Source organism: Hemitrygon akajei, chromosome 27, assembly GCF_048418815.1.
Source record: "Hemitrygon akajei chromosome 27, sHemAka1.3, whole genome shotgun sequence".
In the NCBI taxonomy this organism is placed as follows: domain Eukaryota; kingdom Metazoa; phylum Chordata; class Chondrichthyes; order Myliobatiformes; family Dasyatidae; genus Hemitrygon; species Hemitrygon akajei.
Window position 1 is genome coordinate 34,595,308 of NC_133150.1, and position 26,570 is coordinate 34,621,877.

General features: G+C 41.4%; 1 protein-coding gene across 9 annotated transcripts in view; it reads left to right on the plus strand.

Moving 5' to 3' along the window:
* Positions 1-26,570, plus strand: part of LOC140717248 (uncharacterized) — a 108,305-nt gene that overhangs the window by 256 nt on the left and 81,479 nt on the right. For 4 of the 9 annotated variants that reach the window (XR_012096500.1, XM_073030610.1, XM_073030608.1 and 1 more), the window contains exon 2: positions 52-360. The exons of 2 other annotated variants lie outside the window; for them this stretch is intronic. The gene's annotated coding sequence lies outside the window, so the exon portion shown is untranslated. Of the gene's footprint in view, positions 1-51; positions 361-756; positions 916-26,570 lie in introns of all 9 variants that reach the window. 3 more of the 9 variants (XR_012096499.1, XR_012096501.1, XM_073030612.1) reach the window with 1 other exon arrangement.

Below are 26,570 nucleotides of genomic sequence, written 5' to 3' on the forward strand. Positions count from 1 at the left end.
GTCTGTAGTCTGATGGTGGGAGCTTTCTGAGGTTTTTTTTCTCCCTAGCAGAGGCTATAAAGGAGGATTGACGCGTGTCAAGTGGAAGTCGTCCTTGCACATCGATTGGGTGCCTAGTTCTTGAGCTGCCGTCTAGGCTTTTGTGTGCGTGTTTGTGTGTATGTGAGAGAGAGAGAGAGAGAGAGAGAGAGAGAGAGCGAGAGAGAGGCAGAGAGAGCGAGAGAGAGAGAGAGAGAGGCAGAGAGAGGAGAGAGAGAGGAAAAGAGAGGGAGAAACCATCAATTAAAGTGGACCCGCCGAGGCAAACTGGGGACCTGGCGCCCAGCAATCGCCCACACAAGAGACCCGGGTAAAGCAGCGGTGAGTGGGGCACCCCGCATTCAAACGGTTTAGGGGAAGCGGAGAGAGGGAGAGAGCACAGGCGCTGTATAAACATAAAGAGGGTGAAAATGGACAGTAAACAACATGCCGGGGGAGGGGAGAAATATTCTTCTATTCGTGCGTAAATATTGTTTAAAAATTGCCATCTTTTGTCTCTGATGACCAGGTTACTCTTAACTGTGGATCTCGTTATGATGCAGATCAGCCTGATTTTCTAGATTTTATCTGTGTTTCACCTCTATAAGATGTAAATTTTATTTGTTGATTTTTGACCCAGCTCTATATTTCTTATAATATTTTTAGCAACGCAGTAACCGGGTGAGCTAATCCGAGCACCGCGGTTTTCTTTATCCTTGTACATTGTGTTTATTATAGGTCGGAATCGTTTAACTATCCCAGCGTTCGGAGATATCTATACACGGTCACCCGTTTTCGTACAGAACATCTGCAAATGTAACATTCCGAATATTGGATCTTAATGCGCTGATTTTAAAGAAGTGTTTTAAATACTACGGAGAGAAAGGAGATGTTAAGGTAGTAGATATGACCAGGAAGTTATTTCGTTCATAATACCTCAATAATTATATAAAGCGTAAAGGACAATTCGCGCAGTGTGTGCCCCGGTTGTGTCTTCTGTGCGCGATTACTGCTCGTACCCTGGAATTAAACAGAGGGAGCGGCGGCTGGTTTATTTCCATGAATTCTCTCTCCTGTAGTACTGGGTGTCAAAACAAAGATGCGGTGTTACTCTGATGTGTGCCGAAGTTACGGCTGATTCCAAAGTCTTCGCTGCAAGTTTACCAACTGTCAGTCTGCCGTTGATTAGCAGCAGTTGGAGTTATGTTTTGATATTCATAAGGAGTTTTCGCGTAGAAGATTATTTGGACAAGAGCTGTGCAATAGTCCCAATCTTCTACTCTGTGCACCTAACTCTGCGATTGGTCCTTTTCAAATATTTATGTAATTCCAGATTTATTGTCTTGCATTGGGATTCATTCAGCTACAGTTTGCTACAAGGGGAATGAGGCGTCTTCCCACTGGCCCCTTTCCCAGTTGCCTCTAATTTCCAAACACAAGAGATTCTGCAGATACTGGAAATTCACAGCAACACACACAAAACTGCAGGAGAAAATCAGCAGGTCAGGCAGCTTCTATGGAGAGGAATAAACAGTCTTTTTGGGGGGCCACTCTTGTGCTCTTCCTCCTTCCCTTTCTTCCATGACCTTCTGTCCTCCATTATCAGGTTCCCCCTCCTCCAGCCCTTTACTTCACCCCCTCCCCCTCCCAGTTTCACCTATCACCAGCCACCTTGTGCTTCTTCCTCCCCTTACCCACCTTCTTGCTCTGACTTCTCATCAACGTCAACTGTTTATTCATTTCCCTAGATGCTGCCTGAGTTCCTCCAGCATTTTGTGTATTTCGCCTTGGATTTCCAACATCTGCACATTTTCTCATGTTTGTGATGTTTTGGGTAGATCTGCTGAAGAGTCTTGGCCCAAGACATCAACTGCTTATTCTTCTCTATAGATGCTGCCCAACCTGCTGAGTTCCTCCAGCATTTTCTATGTTTCTCAAATCTCTGAACCCTCCTGCCTGTGCATTTAGCTGTTGGCTTTTTACTCCAGATATATATAAATATAACACTATGAACTATGCATCATAGTGTGTGGATGTTCAATATATATTATTAATGTAGGTAAAATATGTATAATTTTAAATAAAAATACTGCAGCAAAACTAAAATAAACAAAACAGAACGTGTGAGACAAACTCAATAGGTCAAGCCACCAAAGATAGGGTCTTCAACCTGAAACCTCAACTGCTTCTCTTTCCACAGATGCTGCCTGACCCTCTGAGTTTTCCACTATTTTCTCTTTTTATTTCGGACTTCTGTCATCTGCAGTTGACTTTATTTACCACAGAGAAGCATGTGAATGAGCCAAATAAGCCAATTGTTTGGCTCTAACCCATTATATCCAATTAAATATGTTACAGTCAGCGGTTAACAGGTATCATCTTTTTTTTAAAAAATAGAAAGCCTCTGTCATTACTTAATTAATTCTCTAGATTTTGTTCAGTGTAGAAATTCAGATTCCAGAAGGGTACAGACCTTTGCATGGGGAGAGACAGGCTGCTGAGAGATAGGAGGCAGTTTGGGCTCCATGTCTTTGTTGAAGTACAGGCTTCTGCCAGGGATGTCGACTTCTAGTGGAATACAGACCTCTGGAGAGGTTTAGGGAAAAGATGGGATAGAGGTGACAGAATGGAGGCATTTGCATAAACTGTAGCCAATTGGCAATTTATGCGACTTCAGGCATTGGCATCTAAATCTCTGAGTAAGTCATGGCAGTGAAGAGCGCTCCCCTGAACTGACACAGACATAAGTGGCATCCATTATTTTTCATTGACTGTTGACAATGTTCTCCACTAAGAATCGCAAATGGAAAACTAAAGCTTAAGTTTAGAACATTCAATCATTGGGAAGGCAGTGAACCAAGTCTGTTCTCACCCTCACCTAAAGGAGCTTTATCCAACATGCACAGTGAATGGGAATAAGATCCCGAGCTGATTATTTTCCCTTCACTGGTCCAGATTGTCTAAGTTTAATTGTATCTCTTCCACTTATCACGGAACTGAGATTAGCTGGTTCAATGCAGATTGTCAATGAGGTAAACCTGATGGCCTCGGTGAGATCTTATCGAGAAAACAAAACTGATGAGCTTCTCTTCCCTAATCCCAAATGTAATTTAGTTGATTTCTTTCCAGTAAGGGAACTGTTTCTGTTTCCCTTACTTTTGTAACATTAGTGAAAGTCACAATTCAAGATTAAAATAAACATTTCAGGGCAGTAATTTAAAAATAAACATAATTTAAAATTTATCAAATGTATCTAGGAGCAAGGTTTTTAAAATGCTTTGATCCTAAATGCATTATTCAAAAAATTGTGGTAATAGAAAGCAATAGAATTCAAACATCACATCGTGTGTGTAACAACCTCTGGCAAAATGCATCATGTATCTGAATCTCTGTAAATCCTTTCATCAAATGTAGTAATGTGAAAGGAAAGGGAAACTAACATAAAGGCTTTTTTTTAACTGGAATGCAAAATGTCCTTGTGCTGTTTTTGTGTGTTTTTGAACCGGAGAAGAAAGTGATGTTTGTGCGTGGAAGACTAGGAAGAGAACAAAAGGAGAAAATGCCTCCTATTGACATCTCATCTTGCTTTCTATGTTGGAGAGGTGTTGTGATTTGTGCATGCTCACCAGATGGTTCCACTGTCAGATTTGAGCTGTAATCAAGGAAATTTGTAATCAGGGGGAAAAAAGAACACTCTCTTAACAGCAAAAAAAATAGTTTGAGTAACAGGAGCATTCAATTGTGAAGATAAGTATGTTTTATGTATTTTTACATTTACTTAAGGTAAATAACTGCTGATTAGCTATTCATCTAAGTGTAGCCTCATGTATAACAAAAGCTGAAACTGAATTCTAACCATTGTGACCTTAATTGGTCACTGATTAATGAAGGCATTTTTTAGCTTTTAAAACCTGCTAATCCTACCACATTTGTGAGTCCAGTCCCGATGTTGTTAAAGTGAAAGAAAATGCTGATCGTGTTGAACGGATCATGCAGCATCTGTAAAGGGAAAAACAAGAATTAACATTTCAGATGGCTGATCATTCATGGACATTATTAATTCTGAAGAAGCAGAGCAGTGGAATGGGCAATAATGCTATAGACACCCACAGTCCAAAAACAAATACTTGAAAATTGTGCAAGTAATTGAATTCCGTGTTCTCTCTCTCTCTCTCCCCCCCCCCCCCCCCACCCTCCCTCTTGACCTGAAGTATATGTATTTGCATTTTTTGACAGTGTAGATCTGAATTTGCTGCTTAGTGGTTGAGCTGGGGAAAATGAAGCCTTATATTCTGATAGGGAAATAAAGCTTGTATACCCACAGCACAATTCATTGACAGTAAGTATCTAATCCATCCAAGTTCGAGATTTTACAGGCTTTGTGTGGAAATATTTAAGAAACAAAGTTCTTTCCAAGACGTTCTGAGAAAATTTGAACTCATCATATCGAGCTGGTTGCTCGCACAAACGGTGTATATTCTACTATGTCTGGTGTCTTTCTTCTTCCAGAGCATGTTCTGATAGTGCCTCTGAAGCAAACTAGCTAAGTCCCAAGAGTTCACAGAGAGATTTATACCAACATTAAGCATCATTCATGATGTCTTGATTTGCCAATTCCATGATCTCATATCTCAAAGCATTAGAATCTGCAAATTTTCTCTCAAAGACCAAAGGAACAATCGTTAAGCTATTTCCACCTATTGCAAAAATTTAATGAGATCATGGTTGATGTGTGATCTAATGCCAGAACCTTGTACAATATGTCTATTTAAACTTAAATCTATCTGTAATACCTTTCTGGATTACTGGAAAATAAGAAAATACCAAGACTCTGTTTTAGATAGGGATGCCCTTATTTTTAAACAGTGTTAGATCTAGCCTCTCCCAATCTCTTCATCTACCCTGTCAACAAAATTGCTCATTATCCTATACATTTCAATCAGATTGCCACTAAGTCTTTTAAGCTCCACTGGATATAAGCACAGCGTACCTAAGCTTTCTTCATAAGACAATTTGTCATTCCAGGCATTAATCAAGCAAACCTTGTCTTAAATGTTTCCAATATATTTCCCATCCTTAAACAAGGGAATCAATACTAGACACCACACTCTTGATATGGTTTCACCAGTGCCCTGTAAAACTGAAACATAAGCTTCATATTTCTGTATTCAATTCGATTGCAATTAACAGTAACACTGTTGACTTTCCCACTTACTTTATTTTTTATTTTATTTATTGAGATACAGTGTGGAATGGGCCCTTGTGGCCCTTTGAGCCATGTTGCCCAGCAATCCCCCGATTTAATCCTAGCTTAATCACAGGACAATTTACAGTGTCCAATTAACCGGTGTGTCTTTGGACTGTGGGAGGAAACTGGAGCACCCAGAGGAAACCCACACATTCACAGGAAGAACGCACAAACTCTTTATAGGCAGCGGCGGGAATTGAACCCAGGTTGCCTACACTATAAAGCATCGTGCTAACCACTAAGCTACTACGCCACCCTTGTTGTATTTGCATCTTAGCTTTATGTAAAACATGCACTGGGACACCCAGATCCTTCTGCATTTCAGCTCTTGCTGGCTCTCATCGTTTAGAAATACACTTCTCTTTTCCCTGTCAAAATGGACAGTTTCACATTTCCCCATGTTATACCCCACTTGCCGGACCCACTCAGATAACCTATCCATATCCCCCAGCAGCAACAGTATGTCCTCTTCGTCAATGGAGCAACTTCATCTTTTTACAATTTGAATAAATGAGATGGTTTTACAGTTTAAGTATATGACACAGCACCAGTGGTGAGGATCAAGAAGGTATGGTCAAGGGAGTCAGAGAAGCACATACAGAGCTGCTCTGAGTGAGTATTCAGGGATTTACCTTTGAGTCTGAATGAATACACCACAGTTGTTACTGACTTCATCAAGACCTGTGTGGATGAGTGTGTGCCTTCCAGAACATACGAGACATACTCAAACTAAAAGCTGTGCATGAAGCAGGAGATTCGTAGACTGCTGAGGGCTCGATCTGTGGTATTCAAGACCAGTCCAAGTACAGCCTATTTTAAGGGTGAGAAAGCAATTCCGATTGAGGTTGGAGATGGAACCGGGTGCACGTCAGCCCTGGCAGGGTTTGCAGGCTATTACTTCCTTCAAAGTGTAACTCAACATCACGAATGACTATGACGGTTTACTCCCAGGTGAACTCAATGCCTTTTATGCATGCTTTGAAATGGAGAATGAAACTACAGTTGTGTGAATCCCTGCAGTAACAGGTGACACTGTGATCTCTGACTTAAAGGCCAAAGTCAGAGCACCTTTCAAGAGGGTGACTCTTACTAGGTGTCAGGCACTGATGGCGCAGCTGGTTGAACACTGAAAACCTGTGCCAACCCACTGGCAGAGTGTTCAAGGACATTTTCGATCTCCCACCTGCTTCAAAAGGGCAAGAAACACACCAGTGCCCAAGAAGAGCAGGGTGAGCTGCCTCAATGACTATGACTACTAGCACCCACATCTACTTTGATGAAATGCTTTGAGAGGTTAGTCATAGCCAGAATTAACTCCTGCCTCAGCAAAGACCTGGATCCACAGCAGTTTGACTATCGCCACAATAGGTCTACTGTGGATGCAATCTCATTGGCTCTCGACTCGGCCTTGAATCACCTGGACAATAGGAATACCTATGCCAGCCTGCTGTTTATTGACTACATCTCAGCGTTCAGCACAATCATACCCTCAGTTCTAATCAACAAGCACCAAAATCAAGGTCTCTCTACCTCCCCCTGCAGCTGGATCCTTGACTTCCTCACCGGGACACCACAGTCTGTGTGGATCAGAAACATCATCTCCTCCTCATTCACATTCAACACTTCTGCACCCCAAGGATGTGTGCTTAACCCGCTCTTCCACTCTCTCTACGCCCACAACTGTGTAGCCAGGCCCAGCTCAAACACCATCTATAAATTTGCCAATGGTACAACTATTGTTGGCAGAATTTCAGGTGGCGATGAGGAAACACTCACCAGTCCTCTGCAAGGGATGAGAAGTGGAAAGGATGAGCAGCTTCAAGTTCCTTGGTGTCAGCATCTCTGGGGAGCTAATCCTGGGCCCAACATATTGATGCAATTACAAAGGAGGCATAACAGAGTTACATTTCATTAGGGCATTGAGGAGAACTAGTATGTCACTAAAGACACTCACAGAAGAAGTCTGGTATGGAAGGGCCACTGCACAGGATTGGAAAAATCTGCAGAAAGCTGTAAACTCATCCATCTCCATCGTAGGCACTAGATTCCCCAGCATCCAGGCCACCTTCAAAAGGTTTTGCCTCAAAATGAGAGGATCCTTCATTAAGAACCCCATTACCCAGAACATGTCTTCCTCTCATTGCTGCCATTAAGGAGGAGATACAGGAGCCTAAAGACACACACAACACTTCAGGAACAGCTTCTTCCCCTCCACTATCAGATTTCTGTATTGACAATGGCCTTAGTATTTCTCCCTCTCTTTTTGCACAACTTATTTAATTTGATATTTTATATACTGTACTTCGTATTGTAATTTGTAGTTTTACTATCCTGTATTGCAATATACTGCTGCCGCAAAACAACAAATTCCCTGACATATGGAGTGGTATTAAATCTAATTCTGATTCAGCTTGCTAAATTTGCTGATGAGGCAAACTTCCTATCTACCTTGGCATCATCAGCACATTTCGTACAAGGTCCTTTATAAAACAATGTAAAATGATGAAGTCCCACCATTGATCTCTACAGCAAGTTTTGTAACATCTGCCATCTGTACAATGATACTCTTTGGAACTAGTTCTCTTATAAAAGTTGTAAAGAGTAGGGGATCCAAACTGAGCCTTGGGAACATTACTGCAATCCCAGTTCACGTGAAACTCCTTTATCCATGACCACGTTTTCCCCTGTCACTTTTTCAACTTAACAACAATCTAGTAGTGAATAGTGCAATCACGTGAGTCGAGTATGCTGTTCTCCTAAGGGGTTGTCTATTGGTGGGTCCTCAGGAGGCTGTAGAAGCCTATCGAGGATCCACGTATTCTGGTGCAGTGTTCGCCAAGTGCAAGTGGTGACTGGGGCTAGTGATTGGATCCATCGGTTGTTCAGTCTCTCCTTTCGCAGCTACCATTTGTCTCTGCAGCACAGCAATCAGAGCTGATCACAAACAACGGATTTTTAAAAATAGTCCTTGTTGTAATATAGAAATTAAGCATACCAATGTATGCACAGCAAGATGCCATAAATAACCAATGATCAGTTTTAGTAATGTTCAACGAGGGATGCGTATCAGACTTGGAAATACTTTCTCTGCTCCTCTTTGAAATCGTCACAGAACTTTTTCATTACCTTAAGAAAAGGAGTGGTCTTTAGCTGAACATTTTATTCAAAGGGCAGCTTCAACAACAAAGCAGCTCTCGAGCACTCCCTCAAACTTGAATGCCAGCCTAGATTTTTGTGCCAAGTCTCTGTAAGGGGATTTAACCCTCTTTCATCTATTTTAACTTTTTTTTCTCTCGTACAGGCACATTGTATCTTTTCCCCATTACTGTCTTTTCTCTTCAAAGATACATGACCAAAATTTACCCATGCTCACTCTTTTCCGAATGCCTTTCATTGCTGTTACTTCTTCATTCTGATATCGCTTTTCCTGTCTAACTGTGTTGCGCCACTTCCTAAGTTCATTAGTTCTTCCTTTGTAGAGCATTTTTACCATCGATATTTCCTGTTGTAACTATTATAAACTAGGTTAAGTCGTGGGCACTGTTAGCCAGACAATCTCCTATTGTAACACTATCCATCTGTCAATTCTCAGAACTAGATCCAACGTAACTTCTTTTCTTGTTTGACTGCAGACATGAAACAAAAAGATTCACTGTTACAAATTTCCTCCTGATGCAAGCTCGGTATCTCCCATTGTCTATGTTACAATACTAAATCTCAGTTGTGTGGTGTTAAAATTTACCAATATACAGTATATTGCATCATCTATCTCTATTAGGAACTCTGCATATAAAAAGTTTCCAACAATCTGATGGCTTTCGGTCCTGATGAAGGGTCTCGGCCCGAAACAGTGATTCTTCCTATAGACGCTGCCTGGCCTGATGCGTTCCACCAGCATTTTGTGTGTGTTGCCAATCTAATGGCTCTCCACTTTTCCTCAATTTAAGCTAAAGGAGAGCTAGTGTATCTTTTTATTAGAACAATGCCACCTTTCCTTGTTAATATTACCACACCCACTCTTCCATAATTCCTAAATACCTGGTAGCAAGATTTATAGAGAACTCATAACAGCAATATCTCTAATAATGTAATTATGTCATAACTCCATGTGATAATTAGTGTCTGCAACTAGTGACATTTATTACATCATAAATATTAACATACATAAAATGTAATACTTCCTTTGATGTTTGTGCCATTTTTCTCAACTCTAGTCCCTTCAGTTCCTGAAAACTTTTCAATCTTATTGTTCATACGCTCAATGGCCAATTTATTAGGTACCTCCTGTACCTAATAAAGAAACCACTGAATGTATGTTTATGGTCTTCTGTTGCTGCAGCCCATTCGCTTCAAGGTTCAATGTGTTGAGCATTCAGAGTTTCACTTCTGCACAGCGCTGTTATAATGGGTGGTTATTGAGTTACTGTTGCCTTTCTGTCAGCTTGAACCAGCCTGGCCATTTTCCTCTGATCTCTCTCATTAACAACCCATTTTTGCCCACTAAACTGCCGCTTACTGGATTTTTTTTGTTCATTATGACTGTATTCTCATGTCTCAGAGCCCATCTCTCAACCAAGGCACCCATCAATCTACCACGTTTTTTTAGTTACCTGAGTAAAGCAGTATGCCTAAAGATGAGGATCTCGAACCCTAAAAGAAATTACCTCCCCACTCGTTTTATTCTGTTACATGGACTTCCTAAGCAGATATGATAAGATACTGAAGAGATGTTGCCAACATCGTCTCTGAAAACATCTTCAAATCTGCTGGCAAGCAAACATCATCCTTCCCCAAATCAACATTTCCCAGTTCTAATAACTCTGAACAACAGGGTATCTCACACACATGTCTCTTGTCAGACTCCCAAATCAGACATTCTGCTTCAAGCTCCATCAATGGAACAGATTACCAGGTGGACAAAAGAAAAACAATTCAAACATGTTCCCAAAGCCTCCTTATAACATATCCATGGGTCTGTCGAAACCCTGGCCTATGATGACTCACAATGGAAAGGACCATTCATAAACATGCCTCTTTGTTGAAAATATGTCCAATTCCAGCATTAATAACAGAAGCAACATGGAATCCACCCGTCTGCTCTATCAAGCAGGTCCTGTCCCAAGGGTGTGGCAGAATCTACAAAACTGGACTCAGAGAAAGCCATCCTCAACCCCTAGGGCTTAACTAAGAAGATTAAGGAGATACCTTTTTGTGATCAATAGCATACAAATGCGTAAATAACATTGATTAATTAGAAAGATTAACTGGCTCTTAAACATGCACAGTGATGGAGAATTAGAAGGCTTCTGCCAGATCGAACACAATTGAAAGATTTCCAATTGCATAAGAACAGGGGAAAAAAGCTTCAGGTGAGTTTTCACGTTATTCTAAATCTGGAATCTTATACCTTAGCAAATATTTCTATTGTAGTATTAGAGTCTTATGCAGTACCTTTTGTAATTCCAGAAAATTACAAAATGTACTCTAATTAATAAGGTAGTTATAGATCTAGCAGTGCAGATAACATGTTACCCACAGCATTAACACAAATCATAATGACCAGATACTCTTGTTGTTTCTGGAGGGAAAACTATTCCCCAGGATCTTAGAGAAAACCCCATCTTTTCTCTAAGCAAGGTCACACAATCTTTCAAGTGTTACTAAGAAAGGAGACAAGATTTGGGTTTAATGTAGAAATAAAACCTCCAACAGTGCAGGACCTTTAGTACTGTTGAACTTGGCTTGGGCTGACTGAAACATCAGGGTGTTTCCAACTAGGCCAATGTACATAAAGTGGCCACTTTATTAGGTACACCTGTACGCCTGCTCATTAATATAAATATCTAAGCAGCAACTCAATGCATAAAACCATGCAGATATGGTCAAAAGGTTCAGACCAAACATCAGAAGGGGGAAGAAATGGAATCTAAGTGACTTTGACTATGGAATGATTGTTGGTGCCAGATGAGTGGGTTTGAGTATCTCAGAAACTGCTGATCCCCTAGGATTTTCACACACAACATTCCCTAGAGTTTACAGATGGATGGTATGAAAAACAAAAAAAAACATGCAGTGAACAGTAGTTCTTTGGAAAAACTGCCTTGTTAAAGAGAGAGTTCAGAGCATAATGTCCAGACTGGTTCAAGCTGACGGGAAGGCAACAGTAATTCAAATAACCACAGGTTACAACAATATGTGTGCAGAAAAGCATCTGTGAACACACAGCACATCAATCCTGAAGTGGATGGGCTACAACAGCAGAAGACCATGGACATATGCTCAGCGGCATATTATTAGGTACAGGAGCTACCTTATAAAGTGGCCACTGAGTGTAGATATCACACAAGAAGAGGAGTGACTGCTACTGAGTAACAAATTCACACCTGAATTAATAGCTCAATCACAATTCCACAATAAGGCTTTGATTCAATAATGACACCGCATCACCTAGTCTGTTCTACAGTAACATCTACGATATAATTCTGCACTGGATCTTGGCTTATTGCAGATGGGCCACCAGTCTTATAGTTCCACCATCATTATCAGTTAGCACTGTACATTTATCCAAATGGAAGCTGCAGCAAAACATTTTATCACTTGTTAATTCTGTGGCTGTTGATGGTGCTGCACCTACCAATTCATTTTAGCCATCTGTTTTATATCATGGTGTTACGGCTGGGAGGAAGGTAATTAGGTCAAATCATGTCATAAGTTCTAAAGTTTCCTTACTAATTGACAGAAAACCTAAGTGGTACACCATTTGAGGATAGGACAGGTGGAGATTCAAGGATGGAGAGTAGTATATGCCAAACATAGGAAAATGGGACCAGCTCACATAGGCAACTTCTTCAGCATGGACCATGAGAGGTTCTGCAGATGCTGGAAAGCTCAAGCAACACATACAAAATGCAGGAGGAACTCAGCAAGTCTGGCAGCAGCTATCCCTTTCTTTCCAATCCTGAAGAAGGGGATCTCAGCCCAAAATGTTAACTTTATTTCCCTCCATAAATGCTGAATTTCTCTGGTATTTTGTGTGTACAGGTCAGAATGGACAAGTTAGTTCAAAAGGCCTTTTCCCTGCAGTTTAACTCTAGGACTCAAAAACAGAACCAAGATAGAACAACTGATAGAGACACTAGTGAGTTTGTACCATTTCTTAGAAATCTTGAGAGAAACCGCTCAGAAAGTAAGTTTGACAAATGCGTTCCTAAATTAATAGACTAGACGCACTTCATATTGGAAATGAGTGTAGTTAAGTGCATGGTATAAATAGAAAACATGATGGGGTGCATGCTATATTTAACCAATGACCTACAAATCTGACAGATGATTAAGGGATCCTGTGACTTATGAGATCAGCCACCCAGTAATAGTTAAATAGTGTTTCATACATTCCCATTAGCTATTCACTCAATTTAACAGAGAAGATCATTTATTAAGCTACTTAATTAGTTCAAATATTTTGTCTGCAGTAGTCCATTGAGATGTCAATGTTAAACCATTCTGTTCCCAAGTGACCATACTTTAGTAACACCTACACACGAGGAATACTACACTGAGTGGCCATTTTATTAGGTACACCTGTATACCTGCTCGTTGGTGCAAATATCTAATCAGTCGGTCATGTGGCAGAAACTCAATGAATAAAAACATACAGACATGGTCAAGAGGCTCAGTTGTTGTTCAGACCAAATATCAGAATGGGAAAGAAATGTGACCTAAGTGAATCTGACCATAGAATGATTGTTTGTGCCAGATGGGGTAGTTTGAGTATCTCAGGAACTGCTGATCTCCTGGGATTTTCACACACTATGGTCTCTAGACTTTTACAGAGAATGGTGTGACAAAATGAAACAATCATCCAGTGGGCGGCAGTTCGATGGGTGAAAGTGCCTCGTTAATGAGAGAAGTCAGCAGGGAATGGCCAAAATGGTTCAAGCTAACTGGAAGGCGACAGTATCTCAGATAAATACAATATGGTGTGCAGAAGAGCATGTCAGAACGCAGGACACGTTGAACTTCGGAGTTGATGGGTGACAGTAGCAGAAGACCATGAACATACACTCAATGGCCACTTTATTAGGTACCTACAGTAGATATCCAATAAAGTGGCCATTGAGTGTGTATTTATCAGTCATATATCAGTGAGGCATAATAGTACTGACATGGAAATGATGGGACAATGTGCCTACCAAACCACAAGAGGTAGCTGATGGCTTAATGGGATTTATATTTTGGGAATTCTAACCTCAGTCATAATCCATATGACGAGACTGTCATCACTGCTTGTGGTAATGTGAGCAACTGATGGTGATGGATTGTGGGCAAAGATGTTGCTATGGCATTAAAACACAAATGCGTTATCCAGACCTTGAGGCAACAGTGGGAATTAATGAAATGTGCCCAAACTCTAGTGCAGGGCAATTGCACACTGACCTCTGAGAATTATATACAAATTAAGTCCACACAAAAGAGATGAAAGCCTGCATGAGTTCAATTTGTACATCGTTCTCCGAGTCTCTTTGTAACAGGAGATTTGAGAGAGGCTGTGTGCCTTTTCACATCTGGGGTGTGGATTTGACAGCTTCCTGCCTGTAAATAGGTACCAGTTTATCCTTTCATTTGTAAGACCCGGGGCTAAGTGCAGTTCATTGCACTTTCATCTCTGGGCCTGGTTTGAAATATTATGGACGTTGGGACAAAGCTTTTAAGGTAATTGTCATAATGAGTTTCATAAGCCTTTCCGAACTTTCAGGCCACACAGTGACAAATTTTCTTTGTGTCTCTTCTTAAATTATCTCTCTTGTTTTAATCATGAGAACAGGCCATTTTGTCTATTGCATCCAGTTGCTTAAAAGAACTGACCGGCCAGTTCCACCTCACTGTTTTGTATCCCCTTGCTCGGAATTTATTTTCACATGGAGTCATAGAGTCAGCGCAGAAAACATCCTTTAGGGCCAAACTCGTCCCATGTACAGTACTGTGCAAAGTGTTAGGCACATATATATCACTAGGGTGCCTAAGACCTTTGCATCGTACTGTATTTGTCAACGTGGAGCGGAGAGTGAGTTTGTAAATCTGGTGGGAGCAAAGGACGTTAGGAATGGTGAGGATAGATTACAGCGGGAGGGGTGTGGGACAGGTGGCAGAAAAAGAATACCAGGGAGGCGAGGTGGCGTGGGTGCAGACATATCCAGCTTTGAGAAACCAGGCAAAGTCCTTTGATTCCAATCAATTGGTTTATTGATAATTTCAGAATGTCTCTCTGGTGCTTCCTGCTCCCTCCCCTCTCCCTTCCTCTTTTCCCAACCATGATTCCTCTCACTCTCCCCCTTCCCCTTTCCCACTCTCAGCCCACAATACAGACCCATATCAGAATCAGGTTTATTGTCACTCACATATGTCAAGAAATTTGTGGTTTTTTTGCAACAGTACCGAGCATTACATAAAATTACTACAGTACTGTGCAAATGTGTATGTATATATATACACACACACACTCCAACCATCTCAGCTTGAAATCTTGTAGACCCAGGGCACCCTAGCTATATACTGTATGTGCCTAAGACATTTGCACAGTACTGTATATCCAATGCCTCTTAAAGTTCACGAGTTGAAATTATTGTGCATGTGTTGGTGAGTTTGTTTTCTTTAAAAGACGTTAGTGATGTACATGTACTGGGACCCATCCACTTGCTCACTATGATTATTATTTAATGAGTACAAGAACTTAAGGAGTGGGCACAGGGGCAGGTCATTCAGATTCAGATTGGTTTATTTATCACACTTACATTGAAACATGCAGTGAAGTGCATCATTTGCATCAACAACCAGCACAACCCAAAGATGTACTGAGAGCAGCCTGCAAGTGTTACCACACATTCCAACGCCAACATAGCTTGGCAGAACAACACAGAACACAATGAAACAGAGCAGATAAAGCAACAAAACAACAGCAAAATGAGCCCCTTTCCTCCCTAAACACACGCACCTACATACAGTCTTACAACCCCAGGATAGATCCCAGGGTCTCCAAGGGAGGTGCAGACAACAGACCTCCAACCACCTCAGCTTGATGTCTTGTAGACCCAGGGCATTCTCCATCAGGCTTCAACTTCCAGACTTCTAATCAATCTTTGGGCTTTGACCTTCGGTATTGACCCCTGGGTGAGCGATGATTTTTGAATATGAAGCAAGTCCCTTGTTGTTGTTCTATATTCAAAAAGGAAATGACTGATCTACTAATTCATCATCATTCTCCTGCTCTGTCGCCATACTAGACCATAAGACATAGGATCAGAATTCGACCGTTCAGCCCATGGAGTCTGTGCCTCCATTCTATCATGACTGATCCTGAATCCTACTCAACCCCATACACCTGCCTTCTCACCTTATCCTTTGATGCCCTGATCAATCAGGAAACTATCAACTTCCGCCTTAAGTATACCCATGGACGGCCTCCACCACAATCTGTGGCAGAGCATTCCACAGATTCACTACTCTTTGTTAAAAAAAATAGGAATTTTGGGAATGGTGAGGGTAGAGTACTACACGTGGGATGTGGAACAGGCGGCCAGGAAGGAATACTAGGGAGGGGAGGAAATATAAGAAACACCCTAGCCACATCCACCCTAATTCTCTCCATTTAGATAATAGTCTGCACTATCATTCATTTTACCAAAATGCATTATCACACATTTCCCAACACTGTATTCCATCTACCACTTTTTTGCCCATTCATCCAACTTGTCTAGGTCTTGCTGTAATCACGTTTCTTCCACAGCACTACCTAACCCTCCACCTATTTTTGTATCATTCACAAACTTTGCCACAAAGCCATCAATTCCATTGTCCAAATCATTGACAAACAGTGTGAAAATTAGTCAATACTGATCCCTGAGGAACACCACTAGTCACTGGCAGCCAAAAGGCCCCCTTTATTCCCACTTGCTGCCTCCTGCTTCTCAGCCATTCCCCTATCCATGCCAGTATTTTGATTATTTTTAATATTTATCACGCAGAGTCTGGAATGTTGAAGATTGAGGGGGGGATCTTATTGAAACGTATAAAATTCTAAAAGGATTGGACAGGCTAGATGCAGGAAGATTGTTTCCGATGTTGGGGAAATCCAGAATGAGGGGTCACAGTTTAAGGATAAAGGGGAAGCCTTTTAGGACCGAGATGGGGACAAACTTCTTCACACAGAGAATGGTGAATCTGTGGAATTCTCTGCCACAGGAGACAGTTGAGGCCGGTTCATTGGCTATATTTAAGAGGAAGTTAGATATGGCCCTTGTGGCTAAAGGGATCAGGGGGTATGGAGAGAAAGCAGGTACAGGGTTCTGAGTTGGATGATCAGCCATGATCATACTGAATGGCGGTGCAGGCTCAAAGGGCCGAATGGCCTACTCCTGCACCTATTTTCTATGTTTCTATGTAATTGATGAATGAGCTCCACAGCATGCCTTAGAAATAAGATTCCAAAGATCCATCATTCACTGAAGAAATTTTCCCCTTATTTTAACACCTAGTTCTAGACTTCTTAGCCAAGGAAACATCTCCATATTTACCTTGTTGAACCCTCCATTTCATTTTTAATTTTACTAAACTCTAAAGTGGGTGGTGGGGTTGAAATACGTCTCTACCAAAGGAGACATAAAGCACTCTTTCCCTCCGTTAGCCTGTAGGTCACCTTTGGGCAATGTGTGGCACTTGCTTAGAACCCCCCCCCCCCCCCAATGAGGTCTACATTAAGTCATGTGAGCAGGTGGTAGATGGTCGTATGAGTAGTTGGTGCATATCACAAGCACCGGTTATGCAACCACTGATGCTAGGCAAGACCATCTCTGAAGAGTATTGATAGTGGCTGAGGTCACCTGCAAAGACACTGTCCAGAAGAAGGCAATGGAAAGCCATATCCATAGAAAACTTTGCCGAGAACAATCACAGCGACCATGATCGCCTACGTCATATGACACGATACAAAATAATGATGATGAACTCTAAAGACCAGAGAGCAAGCCCGCTCACTCTTTCTTAATAGGACCAATAAACTGTGAATGTTAACAGACTATTTCAATTTCCTTCTGGATAAATTTTAGCCTGGCTCTACCTGAAGTCTACACACCCAACATTTAGCATTAGTTACATTCAGAAACAGCAACTCTGAATGACTTCACCTGTCAGAACATTAAAGTATTGAGAACATTTTGACATCTCCAGATCTGTAACCTCATGACCCAACATATCCATTCCAGGAATAGCACTGGGCATACCCACAAATTTTGAGGTGATAACCTAGATAAACTACAACACCGAGCCACTTGGATGGTAAGCAGCACAAAATAAAACGACATGCAATAGAAAGAACTAAGCAGCTCTGCAGTCTTATTACATCTAATCGTGACTGGCAATAGACAACTAAAAGGCAAACAGAAGATTGAAGATCCAAGAATATTCTCGTCTTCATTGACAGCAGGGCTCGACATCTAAGTGCTTCAGGCAATGATGAAGAATTTGATATCAGAACTATTCTATTTCTTCCTGAGGTCCCCCACCATCACAAAATCTAATTTCTAGCCAATTTAATTCACTCCAAAGACACAGCTGAAAACAATGCTTACAACAAAAGATATTGGAGCAGAGAACATTGCGGCTGTAGAACTGAACACCTTTGCTTCAGAAATAGCTGTGAAACTAGTTACGATTGTCACACTGGAAAAAGGTGCTCAAGTATGTCCTGCTCACAAAAGTAAAACGGGTTCCATCGGCCAGAGTTGACCATGGATATTGTATCCTGGCTGTCTAGACACGCAAGCCTAGACAGTACGCTATGGAGAGCAAGCTGTTGCCCGTGTAGCGAGCTCCCCATCTCCAAAGGGACAACAGTTTGGCAATAGTAGCATCGCAGGAGTTGCCACTCAGCACTGAACTCAATATAGGACTGCCTTGGGAACTCCAGCTCTGGATTTTTCCCTCGGGGTTTACTCCCGAAGCCGTCCCCATGAGTGGCTAGAGCCACAAGGCAGCAGAGGTTTGAGATCAGAGCTTTCCTTCTCCTACATGAGCATCGAACCACAGCTGACGAGCCCCATCTGCCTGAAGCTACTGGTTTTAAGGCACCAGTAACCCACCTTTGCCCCTTCTTCTGTCAGTAGAAATGGTTCCACTGGGCTTAGTAGATAAGCCACACATGAGGTCCAGAAGCTGGACTAGGTTATCAGAGGCTATTTGAGTTGCACACCATTGGGAGCATTTAATAAGTAGTGGGAGCTTGTCCCCATTACCACCCCCGGTTCTAACAACCTTAAGAAATGATAGTAAAATGACAGAAACTGTATAGAAAGTGGTGTCAAGTGACAACTACTCACCATTCGCCTGCTCATTGATGCCAAGTTCAGGTTTTGTGCTTAGTTCCAGATCTCATCACAGCTCTGGTCCAAACATGGACATAAGAGTTAAATTCAAGAGGTAAGGTGATAATGACTGCCTTGCAGTGGTTGACCGAGAGTTGCATTAAGGTGCCATGATGAACAGACCTCATGCAGAGCTGTCCATACCTACAATGTAGACAGAATCCTGATGGAGGGGGATGAGTGGCAAGTCATACAGAAGTGCCAGACTGTAGTCATCTTATCCGAGGTGCACAGTATGCACACTATCAACAAAATGCACTCCAGTTAGTAGTATCTCCCAAATCTGTTACCTCTACCATCAGGAAATACACAGCAGATGCCCAGGGGCACCAGCACCTGTGTGTTTTCTTTAAACTGCACACCATCCTGTCTTGGGGAAATACTGTTCCTGTGTGCAAATTCTGGAACTCCTCCTCAGCCATATGAGAGAAGAACCTTCTCCTTTAGGACTACCGTGATAAGGTGGCTCAACCTCACCTTTTCAAGGACAGTTAGAGATGGGCACCAAGCACTGGGCTTTCCAATAAGTGTGCCACAGTGGTTAGTGAGATGCTATTGCAGCTCATGTCATCGGAGTTCTGAGTTCAATTCCGATGCTGTCCGTAAGGAGTTGGTACATTTCTCCCTGTGAGTGCCTGGGTTTCTTCTGGGTGCTCTGGTTTCCTTCTGCGTTCTAAAGATGTACCAGTTAGTAGGTTAACTGGTCATTGTAAATAGTCCTGTGGTTAGGCTAGGGTTAAATAGGTGGGTTGTTGGGTGATGCAGCTCATAAGGCCGGAAAGGCTTGTTCTGCACATTATCTCTAAAATATAAACAAAATTATAAATAAATAATGTCCAGAAAATGAATAAATAAATCAGCTATTTCAATATAGCCCAGAGATTAAACCCTAGGAGGCACAATCTAGTCACGTCACTTAAAGATATTGAGCCATTTGTTAAATGTAATGTTTATGTAGTTCATGAGGACACATCTATCTATAGGAAACTAATTTCTGAATTGTTAATTCATGCGACATTCAGAAGGTTTCAGAAAGATATGTACAAAGTAGTACAACGCACCATGACACAGCTTCCTGCAGAAGTAGCTAGTCTACAATAACGTCTGCGGGGAAAAATTCTTTCTTTTCCTCGTTCCACTCTCTTTTGAAGGTTCTGCTTCAAGCCTGAGAATGAGTCACCAGTTGTTCTTCATTCAGAGTGGTCTTTAGTCACCAATTCTGGTTCAGTGTATATATGAGTCAGTGGGTTTAAGATCCAATCAGTATATGAGCATAAAACTTAGGCTCATACTTCTCTGTGGCATTGATTGAAATTGAATTGAATCAAATTTATTTCTTACATCCTTCACATACATAAGGAGTACAAAATCTTTATGTTCCATCTCCATCTAAATGTGCAATGTGCAATCACAGTAATTTATAATAATTTATAATACAAACCCCATTTCCAGAAAAGTTGGGATATTTTCCAAAATGCAATAAAGACAAAAATCTGTGATATGTTAATTCACGTGAATCTTTATTTAACTGACAAAAGTACAAAGAAAAGATTTTCAGTAGTTTTACTGACCAACTTAATTGTATTTTGTAAACATACACAAATTTAGAATTTGATGGTTGCAACACACTCAACAAAAGTTGGGACAGAGGCATGTTTACCATTGTGTTACATCACCTTTCCTTTTAATAATACTTTTTAATTGTTTTGGAACTGAGGATACTAATTGTAGTAGATTTGCAATTGGAAATTTTGTCCATTCTTGCTTGATATAAGACTTCAGCTGCTCAATAGTCCATGATCTCCGTTGTCTGATTCTCCTCTTCATGATGCGCCATACATTTTCAATAGGAGATAGATCTGGACTGGCAGCAGGCCAGTCAAGCACACGCACTCTGTGTCTACAAAGCCACGCCGTTGTAGCCCGTGCAGAATGTGGTCTGGCATTGTCCTGCTGAAATAAGCATGGACGTCCTGGGAAGAGACATCACCTTGATGGCAACATACGTCTCTCTAAAATCCTAATATACGCCTCAGGGTCAATGGTACCTTCACATACATGCAACTCACCCATGCCGTGGGCACTGATGCACCCCCATACCATCACAGATGCTGGCTTTTGCACCTTTCACTGATAACAATCAGGATGGTCGTTTTGATCTTTGGCACGGAGAACTCAATGCCCGTTTTTTCCGAAAACTAGCTGAAATGTGGTTTCATCTGACCACAGCACACTGTTACAGAGTCTTTCGGTCCATCTGAGATGAGCTTGGGCCCAGAGAATGCGCCGGTGTTTCTGCATAGAGTTGATATATGGCTTCCTCCTTGCGTAATACAGTTTCAAGTTGCATTTCTGGATGCAGCGATGGACTGTGTTAAGTGACAATGGTTTTCCGAAGTACTCCCGAGCCCAGGTGGCTATAATTGTCACAGTAGCATGACGGTTTCTTAGGCAGTGCTGCCTGAGGGCTCGAAGATCACACGCATTCAACAGTGGTTTCCGACCTTGCCCTTTACGCACTGAGATGTCTCTGAATTCTCTGAATCTTTTCACAATATTATGTACTGTAGATGTTGAAAGACCTAAATTCACTGCAATCTTGCATTGGGAAATGTCCTTTTGAACTGACTAACAATTCTCTCACGAATTTTGGCACAAAGGGGTGAGCCACGACCCATCCTTCCTTGCAAAGACTGAGCCTTTGATGGACGTTACTTTTATACCCAGTCATGATACCTCACCTGCTACCAATTAGCCTGCTTAATGTGGAGTCTTCCAAACCGGTGTTACTTGAATATTCTGTGCACTTTTCAATCTTATTTTAACTCTGTCCCAACTTTTGTTGAGTGTGTTGCAGCCAGCAAATTCTAAATTTGTGTTTATTTACAAAATACAATTAAGTTGGTCAGTAAAACTATTGAAAATCTTTTCTTTGTACTTTTATCAGTTATATAAAGGTTCACGTGAATTAACATATCACAGATTTTTGTTTTTATTGCATTTTGGAAAATATCCCAACTTTTCTGGAAATGGGTTGTAAATAGAACAGTCAATGTAATATAGAGTATATTCAAGTCAGCACGAGTTCATCAGTCTGATGGCCTGTTGGAAGAAGCTGTCCCAGAGCCTGTTGGTCCTGGCTTTTATGCTGCGGTACAGCTTTGCAGATGGTAGCAGATGGAATAGGTTGTGGTTGGGATGGCTTGGGTCCCCAGTGATCCTATGGGCCCTTTTTATGCATCTGTCCTTGTAAATGTCCTGAATCATGGGAAGTTCACAACTACAGATGTGCTGGGCTGTCCGCACCACTCTCTGCAGAATCCTACGAGTAAGGGAAGTACAATCCCATACCAGGCAGTGATGCAGCCAGTCAGCATGCTCTCAATTGTGCCCCTATAGAAAGTTCTTAGGATCTGGGGGCCCATACCAAACTTCCTCAACCGTCTGAGCTGAAAGAGGCACTGTTGTGCCATTTTCACCACATAGCTGGTGTGTACAGACCACGTGAGGTCCTCGGTGATGTGGATACCGAGGAACTTGAAGCTGTTTACCCTCTCAATCCCAGATCCATTGATGTCAGTGGGGGTTAGCCTGTCTCCATTCTTCTTGCAGTCCACAACCAGCTCCTTTGTTTTTGTGACATTGAGGGAGAGGTTGTTTTCTTGACACCACTGTATCAGAGAGATGTCTTCTTCCTTGTACACCACCTCGTTATTGTTTGAGATAAGGCCAATCAATGTAGTGTCGTTGGCAAATTTAATTAGCAGATTGGTGTTGTGGGTAGCAATACAGTCATGGGTATTGTTAAAAGAACCACCTTTCATATTGACATTTATACTGAAGCCCTCTCAGATATCTTGGGTGGTTGTAGTCGATTCTGTAACAATATCCACAGAGGAAACAAAATGTTCTTCCAATATTTTGACCAACATTTATCCGAGTCAGAGTCCAAGAATTGATAATCCTGATGTTAATTATATTTCTGCTTATGGGATCTTACAAAGCACTTTTGGTTGCTGCATTTTGCATATGGCAATAGCAAATAAACACCACATATGTTTCATTGTTCATAAGGACCTAAAGGTGTGCTATAAACATGAAAGGTGCATTGCGTATTGTATCATACAATGGAGAGTCAAGCACTAGGGAGAGTCAAACAATGTATAATGAGAAGCTTCACCAAAGAGGTCTGATTTTAAGGAACACCTTCAAGGAAAAGGAGAAACATGAAGGTTTAGAAAGGCAATTATGAAGCTTGGCACCCAGGTAGCTGAAGAAACACCGACCAATAGTAGACCGTCGACAGTATAAGGGGCCAAATTTAATGTTGAATCATGTACTTTAGAGGGTGGAATTATTATGGCCATCTACTCAGTCTTTGAGACAGCAATATATACCCAGTACTTTGCATGGAGTATGGAGTTTGCAATTTGCAAGCTGCCCCCAGTGCATCCTTAGGTTGTGTTGGTTGATAATGTGCATTTCACTGTATGCTTCAATGTTCATGTGATAAATACATGAATCTAAATCTAAGTATTAGCATTAAGCTAATTGAAATTCTCTGCAGTTTGATTCTGAATCCTATCATTGTTTGACAGTCAGAGGCCAGGCTTTGCTTTACCACTCATTTCAGAAAATACAGGCACCACACTGGGTTTAAAAAATATACAGTGTTAACTCTAAAAACATCTAGAGAAGTTTGGCACTTACATTTTTAATCTCTGAAAATTCACATCTTGATATGCAGAGAACCCAAGTGTTGATGTTTCTATGTTCCTATCCAGCTTTGGTCTTTAGGTGAGATGTTATGTATTTAACTACAAGCTGAGGACAAGATAGTGTTCAGACTCTCTAGACCTTCCTTCATTGTGTACCTATATAACCAGAATATGAATATAAATCAAAGTACTCATTGGCTACATATAGTACTGCTTAAATGCATCTCTACTCCAGTAACTCACAATTTGGCACCAGTTTCAGAATTAGATTTTTTTGTCACTGACATATGTCGTGAAATTTGTTCTTGTGTGGCAGCAGTACAGTGCAAGACATACAAATTACTATAAGTTACAAAAATAAACAAATAGCGCAAAAGACAAGTAATGAGATAGTATTCATGGTTGACCATTCAGAAATCAGATCAGTCAGAAGCTGACTCCTGTACTTCCTCCCCAATGGTAGAAACAAGAGGGCACGTCCCCGATGATGAGGAGGATTTTTAATGATGAATGCCGCCTTCTTGCTGAGCCTCCTCGGGAAGAGATCCTCAATGGCTGGGAAGGTTGTGCTCTTAAAGGACCTGGTTGAGTTTATAGCACTGGCAGCCTCTTGAGATCCCGTGCATTGGAGATTCATACCAGGCAATGATGCAGCCAATCAGAAATTTGTAAGAGTCTTTGGTGACCTACCAAAATCTCCTCAAACTCCTCATGTTGTAGAGCAACTGACAAACCTTCCTTATAATTGTATCAACACACTGGAACAGGATAGATCTTCTGAGATGTTAATACACAGAAACTCAGTTGCTCACCCTTTCCAGCAGGGACCTCTCAATGAGGATTGGTTCTCCCTGAAGATCATAATAACTTCCCTTGTTTTTGCTGATGTTAAATACAAGGTTGTTGTTGAGTGTTGACATCATTCAACCTGCCAATGTATCTCACTCCTGTATGCCTCCTTGTCACCATCTGAAATTCTGCCAACAGTGGTGTCATTGGCAAATTTATAGATGGTCTTGGGACATGCCTAGCCACACGGTCACGAAGGAAGGGAGAGCAGAGCATTGAGGTGCGCGTGTGTTGATTGTCAGTGATGAGGTGATGTTATCTCTGATCCACATTGACTGTGGTCTCCCAGAAAGGAAGATGAGGAACCAGTTGCTGAGGGAGGTACAAAGGCCCAGGTTTTAAAGCTTATTGATTAATAGTAAGGGTGTAAAGCTGTAATCGATAAACAACAGCCTGACAGAGCATGTTTGCTGTGTCTAGGCTTTCCAAACTGAGTGAAGAGCCAGTGAGATTGCATCTGTTGTACACCTGTTGTAACAGAAGGCAAATTTCACCACTAAGATTCTCAACTTAATCTGCTGGAGGCTATCTTCTGAGCAGGAACAATTGAGTATGAATTTGTCTAGAATGGTGATGCAAATTGTTTTCCAGTTTCAAACTGGCACTTTCTCCTTTATATTGTCCAACTCCTTTATATTGTTCAACTCCTTTATAGGAGTTGAAGCCAGTGGTAGCCATTATTCATAACAATGAATCAGTGTGCACGGCCATTCAGAAGTCTTGGCCTAGCATTAAACTTCATCAGTGTGTTTCTTTTTTGTCTTTTTTTTTTGCCTTAGTTCAATAAAAAAAGTAACAGCTGGTGACATCAGGTGTTGCTGCCATAACTGTTTGTCAGAACTAACACCCTTTGATGACACTTTCCAGGTGTCAACGTTAGCTCAGTGGTAGCGCTGTCATATCTGAGTCAGATGGTTGAGGGTTCAAGTCCCAATCTAACTGCTTCAACAGCTATTCCAGCCAATACCTCAATGCAGCAGTAACTGTCAAATAACAAAAGTGATATTAAACAGAGAATCCATCAAGCAAAATATCTCACTACATTATTTTAAGATGAGAATTATTTCCAGTGTGTATTATTGGTTAGCCGAATGTATTATCTGGTCTTTATCTCACCGATGTCTTGTTATGTGCACATTGACTACCTGCTACCTATTTACAAACAGTAAACACAGAACATGGAACAGAACAGGACAGTAAAGGCCCTTTGGCCCATGATGAGGTGCTGACCTTCCTTCTCATATGGCCCTCCATTTTTCTTTCATCCATGTGCCTATCTAAGAGTATCTTAGATGTCCCTAATGTTCCATGCATTTACCACTCTGTGTGTAAAAAACCTACCTCTGGCATCCCCTCTATTGCTTCCTCCAATCACTGTAAAATGATGGCTTCTTGTATTAGCCATTTCCATCCTGGGAAAATGGCTGTCCGCTCTATCTGTGCCTTTTATCATCTCATACACTTCTATCAAGTCACCTCTTGTCCTCCTTCACTCTAAATAGAAAAGCCACAGTTCAGCCTTCCCTCGTATGACGATCTCGCTAATCCAGTAGCTATATATCCAGAGTACTGCAGTAGCTGTAGAGCATTTTGGGACATCCTGAAGTCATTATATAAATGTAACTCCTATTTTTGTATTTTTGGTAAAAATGGGAAAGAAATAAGCTTTTTAGTTTGCACTCCATAAAGATTAAAGTGCTAATAAACTTGCATAGTCACTTAACCAAATAAGCTATCATTGTATGAAGATATTGTTGAGATATTGGAATGTTAACTCCATTAGTTGCTTAACTTATATAATGTAACTGATATTGCATAGTCATAAAATGATACTTCTGCTCCCTAGCCCCAGAGAGACAATATGCTAACCCAGACTCTCTTTTGCAGCCACAGGATAGTCTGCCCTCTCCTCGTATGATAGAATCCCTTATGAATCTCTTGTCCTCCAACCCTCCCTTTGTTCGGCAATACCCAGCACGGTGCCACAAACTGGGCTGTTGCTGCCGTCCTCCCGTGGGAGGCTCTTCTCTCTCCCCCCCCCCCCACCAAAGATATACTTGTAATGATATATAGATTAGCTTCATTTGTCACACATGCATCGAAACATCAAAACATAGTGAAGTGCATCACTTGGCGTCAAATCAAATCCACGAGGGTTATGCTGGGCAGCCTGCAAGTGCCATCATGATTCTGGAGCCGGCAGAGCATGCACACCACTCAGTAACCCTAAACGTACGTCTTTAGAATGTGGAAGGACACTGGAGCAGCCAGAGGAAACCCCCGTCACGGTCACAGGGTAAGTGTACAAACTCCCACCGCTCC